The following is a 6,000-nucleotide window of genomic DNA, read 5'->3' on the forward strand; positions in this document are numbered from 1 at the left end:
AATTATCGGCTCCGTAAAGCTTACGCGATTGAGCCTTACAAATAAACGAACTAGATTAAAAAATAATTAGGTCCTGATCATTCTCCCAAAATCTGAGTTTATTTGGATGCGAACTCATACTGCATTGGCCCTTTGAAGTTGATATGGGAATAACTATGGGAAAAGTGAACTTTATGTGCGCAACATCCCAGAATTTCGGCATAATGATTTACGGTAAACATTCTTTCTGCTCTTATGTGAAAGCTACAGCTTTTTTAAATTATGAGTCAAATTCGACTCAATTTTGAGCTACTCTCATTGGCCGTGCAGAAAGGCGAAATATAGTACCAATGGTTACTTGGGCAGCCAGATAGCTTATTAACTAATATCAAGTAGTTAATCGATCCGGTGATCGGTCAGTTGGTTGATTGGTTGGATGATTTGTGTGTCGGTTAGTTGGTATGATTGATCAGTTAGATTTTTAAAATAAAACAGCAAAAAAGGTTATCTTCCATTTAATTCCACTTAAGGGGGTATTCCCGATCTTTTTTTTTCAAAAAATCAAATTTTTTTTTCACGTTTTTTTGTACTTTAGACTATATACTTTCATCCCCCCAAGCCGTTTTCCGATCAGCGAATTCGGTGTCCAGGCATAGCTGACTAATGGTAAGAACCCCCAAATGGTTTTAACTAAAGTCAAAACTTTAAACGCGTTTTTCTCGAAACCACATTTTTTTATCGGGCGAAGATTTTTCTCAGAAACTATAAGAGATATTGACTTGAATCTTTGCACATTTTGTTCCTTATTAAATTCTTTGGAGCTTCTCCCACTTTCAGCCAAAAATATTAACATTTAACATTGTTTACAGAACCTTAAAGCTGCAAAAAAGCGGGCTAAAAATCGCCTGTTTTTTCATATGGCCGCCATTTTGTTAATTTGCAAGATTTTTTGCTGCCAACGGGAGAAGCTCCAGAGAATCTTATGCAGATTATTAATTTCATCACGAAATCTGTTTCAGATGAAGCCGTTCCAGAGAAAAGTCTTCGCCCGTCCAGGCGTTTGCGGCGAACAGGGGTCTGTTTGTCGCCATTTTGTGACGTCAATAATGTCTTTTTTTATGTCGAAAAAAATTTATTTGTAAACTTTAATGTTCAATAAACAAGAATCCCAAAGAGTTAGGCGCATTACTATTCATTTCCTTGAAAAAAAAATTAATTGAAAAACATGCCGAAAAAAGGCAAAAGATTGGGAATACCCCCTTAATTAAACTCAGTCAATAGAACAAAACGCGTCCTAAGAACGGAAATATTTGTTTCAGTTCCCCCAGGAAAAAAACTGAACGAAACAGTTTTTCATTAAAATAGTGCAAGAAATGTGCTCAATTTGTCTCATTACTGAGTGATTCGTTTACGGATCACAGTTTTAAATAAGTAGTGAACATTTTGTGTCATTAAAATTGGGATTTATTGCTGCAAAAGGATTTATTTACATGATAGACCGAGTTGAGAAGCTAGCCTAGTACATACCGTTACCCTATCTAACTCTTCATAAGGCTATACTTATTGAAGATAAGCTTATATTTATTGAAGATAACAAAATATAAAATATAAATAAAGAACTATATAAATTAAACATTAAAAATTGAATAAATCAATTAAAACAAACAAAAATATAAACGAAGAAAACTTAAAAACTAAACAAATCAATCAAAAATAAAAACAAATAAACAAAAACAGCAAATCAAAACAATAAAAATAATAACAATATATAAAAAAACTAAATATATAAATAAATTAATCGATAAATAAATAAATAAGTCTTTAGTGGCGGGATCGCCTGTTACGAACTATGTTGGGGGTTATGTGGCTTTCAGTCTTTTGATGCACAAAAATAGGGTTTTAAGTTTTCATCTGACGTTTCGGTCACATGCCTTTTTCAAAGAATTAACTAAAGTCCGTTTTAGTGTTAAGAGCCCACAGCATAGGCACAATTGTTACGATGTTCGGTATCGTATGTTGACCACTCCAGTTTTGCATTTGTTAATTTATTAGAAATTATATAAGAATAAACCTTAATTTCTAAGGATTTAATATAATTCGCAGAAAATCCATGATCTATCAGAAATTCTATTATCCTATGTTAATTCTAAAATTTTATAATAATGCATAACAATTAGCGATTTTTCATAATTCCTTATATTTGTTTATGATTCTCAAACATTTTCAAATTGTTGTTGGTCATAGAGTAAAAATAAAAACTAAATTGGTTTTGAATTCTCATAAATGACGCATTTCGCGCCAAATCGAATCGAAGCTGGCAGCACCCACTCAGATTTCAATAAAATTTCCTGGATGTGTAGACTTTGACTAAATAAGCCAGAGTTAATGTACACGTGCATCCATCCGCGTGATAGAGACACGCTTTCTGTAAGATCGTAGGTGCCTGGTACATTTCGAGACGCATTATTTCGCGTTTCTTTTTTGTTCCTACGTGCCTCATTCGTGTCACATGTGCTGTGTCTCATGAGCTAAGCTCGGCGAGCTTCAGGGAGATCGGCAGCGTACCAACGTCCTGCGTGCATGCTAAAAGTGGCTGGTTGGTGCTAAAGAAAACAACAGAGAACTGTTGATCGAGTAGTCCTGTCACATTCTCGTGTTGCTGGTACAATTGATTGATTTCAATCAGTTGGTATTCAGTTTTTGAGGGTTGAGAGATTTTGGTTTTATAGAAGTATTTCAAGCTGAAGATGAGTTAAACGATTACGTACCAATTACCGGCGTGGTTATTTGTTACCGCTCCATGCGCATGGAATTTTCATGGTTCAAAATATTGATTAAGCTCCACCAAGTTCAAACGATTTTAAATCAGCTCCTGATCATTCTCACAAAATTTGTTCTCATTAGGATGCGAACTCATACTGCACTTGGCCCTTTGAAGTTTATGTGGGAATTGAAACATTGAACGTTAGGATAATTAGTTATTAATTGATTAGGAAGATGATGTTCTTCTGACATGGTTCATTTACTACTCAGCAGACAACATTGGAATAATAGGACAAAAAATCGAGGCTATTATGTCATAAGGGCAAGATGCAGTGTTGCCCTGAAAACAGCCGATTAATCCTACCAGCAAGTTATCAACATGGAAATTAATGAATAACAAATTTTCTTGACAATCAATTAAAAAGTGGGTTTCAACAAAGTTGTAGCTGGGAAATTTTCACGTAAGAGGGGGGAGGGGCTCTGATGGACAACTTTTCCGTAAATCATTATGTTGCAGGGCTAGAACGATGAGGACAAAAAATACACTTTTCTTATAGTAATTCCCATATAAACTTCAAAGAGCCAGTGCAGAATCAGTTCGCCACCAAATTAGCTCAAATTTTGGGATATTGATCAGCCTGATTTGGATCCGATTGATCTTGGTGGATCAAATTGATAGGTATTTTGCAACTGGCAAAGAACCAACAGTTCGGAGGGCCCTTTAAAAAAACTTCGTTGTTGAAATTGATTCGTGTGACTTCATCCATCAGCATTTTTAGCCTTTCAAGCTGTAGCCGACATCACTAGTTAATTCAAACATGTACTTAAATTTGAGAACTGTTCAAATACATTTATACAAAAAGCAAGGTGTGTTCGTCCCAAGTATTAGTCAACCTGAAAATTTGATGAGAAATAAGAAAACTGGATTGTAAATTTTGGGATTAATCCAACATATTTGTCACACTCAACGGTCAGTATCTGAATCGAAAACCATGTTCTCCTAAATGTTTATTTAGTAGGCTCAATATCTTTGAAAGCTCTGCGGAGCCGAAAGACTAAATAAATATTACAATGGAGATCTAAATCGATTTTCTATATTTTTTTTTGTGCTTGCAACGCATCGAATCTCGACAGATCCGCAAACCCTTTCTGCCGGTTAAAAGGCAAAAGAATCATTAAACAATGACGATGCTCCTTAATAAGTAAAAAAATATCCTTAAAATAGATCGGGTTGCTCCTTAAATGATTGATCAAAATACTTTAAAAATCTTAAAATGCTCAGTAAATATTTAAAGTACGCTCCCTAAAATAGAGACAACTGTACATTAAGCATTTGAAAATGCTCCTTAGTACGCACCGCTTTGCACAATTTTGAAGTGTGATTGTACCATATATCATCGGGAAAGCTGTTGTAGATAGGTTAATAAGTACCATGAAATCAGCTGAAATGTTCAGTAAATCATTGTGTGCATTTGTGCATTTTTACTGCACATTTCAGCTGATTTCTTGGTACTTATTAACCTTTCTACAGCAGCTTTTCCGATGATATATGGTACAATTACACTTCAAAATGGTGCAAAGCGGTGCATACTAAGGAGCATTTTCAAATGCTTAATGTACAGTTGTCTCTATTTTAGGGAGCGTACTTTAAATATTTACTGAGCATTTTAAGATTTTTAATGTTTTTTGATCAATCATTTAAGGAGCAACCCGATCTATTTTAATGAGATTTTTTTTACTTATTAAGGATAATTTCATCTGTTTTTTTTGAGCAAAAGTAGGGCTGCCCTTTCTGCCGAGGATGCTGATGTACGTTTTTGCATGCTTTATCGGCCTCCTGAGGGCACGTCCATTATCACCACCTCTTCATGCAGCACCTCTACCACTTCCTCTGTTGATTTGCTGGTGCTGTCTGACAATGCACCTACAGCCACTACACCAGGGTACGAACTGCTATCCGAGTTGCAAGGAATTTTGTAGTTCTTCGAGAACCTTCGTGGTACTTCAGGGAACTTTATAAAAGTTCAGGAAACTTTCTTGAAGTGCAGATTTTTCTTTAAAGTTTAGCTAACTATGTAGAAGCTCACTGAACTTCAGTGAAATTCGTAGAGTTTCATCGAACTGCTTCGGTAACTATTCTTCTTCGTACCTGAAAAAGTTATAAGGCAACGACACTTCATACACCTCACAGCTCGTAATTGACAGTATGGGCTGAATGACGCTATTCATACTGTCACTAATGTGATTAGTAACACTTATGCTTCGTTTGACTCTTTCTTTGGTATTATTATTATATTTTGTTTTATGCATTAAGACCAAAATATGTCAGATGAATCATGAGCTAAATTTAGTGAAATTATTTGAAGTTCTGAGATCATGAAAAAGTTCAGAAAACTTCGTAGAAGTGGGAACTTTATACAAGTTTAGGTATCTTCGTAGAAGTTTATTGTTTAATGGCAGGGAACCTCTTTATTATTCAGGGACCTTTTTTATAACTTCAGAGCTTTGATGAAACCTCATGGACTTGACATAGTTCAGAGAACTCCGCACAAATTCAGGAAATTTCGTGCGTCGAACTTTGCGGAAAATCAACTAGAAACGTAGACGTGAAGCAAGCTTTGATGAAGTTTTGTGGACTGCGTAATAATTCGAGGAACTGCGTATAACTTCATAGAAGTACAGGGCATTTTGAAAAAGTTCAGGGAATTTCGTAAAGATAGAAAACTTCAGGGATCTTTGTTTCAGTTTAGGGAACTACATAGCAGTTTGTCAGAGATCTTAAAAATCTCAATGAACTTCCTGAAGATGAAGATTTTGGACCATCGTTTAATTTCAAGGTACTTTGAAATTTGAGTAAATTTTCTAAAACTTAAGGAAATTTTGTAGATATTCAGGAAACGTTGCATAAGTAACAGGATATTCTTTCAGATATGCTCCCTAGACAGCCAGGAAGTTTTAAAAGATCAGCATTTGCTGATGTTCTTCTGATCTGAATTAGCGAGTTGCTAAAAAAAAAAAAGGATGACTGAATAATGTGTTTAAGTTTTTGAATATCATAAGTTTTCAAATGGATAGATCAACTTTCAACACGGTATTTTCCAAATTTAAACCATTCACTCGCCATGGTGGCGCTTGGTGGTCACTTTGTGGAATTGGTGCCGATACTCAGGCGCTTCCTTCTGACACTGTTGGTATACAAAGGCAAGGTCGCCCATTATCAAACCGAAAAGGTTATTTCTTCTTAGCGATTACGGACAT

The sequence above is a fragment of the Ochlerotatus camptorhynchus genome, unplaced genomic scaffold (assembly GCF_037179485.1).
Source record: "Ochlerotatus camptorhynchus isolate MF236.1 unplaced genomic scaffold, CSIRO-AGI_Acam_v1.1 ptg000405l, whole genome shotgun sequence".
In the NCBI taxonomy this organism is placed as follows: Eukaryota; Metazoa; Arthropoda; class Insecta; order Diptera; family Culicidae; genus Ochlerotatus; species Ochlerotatus camptorhynchus.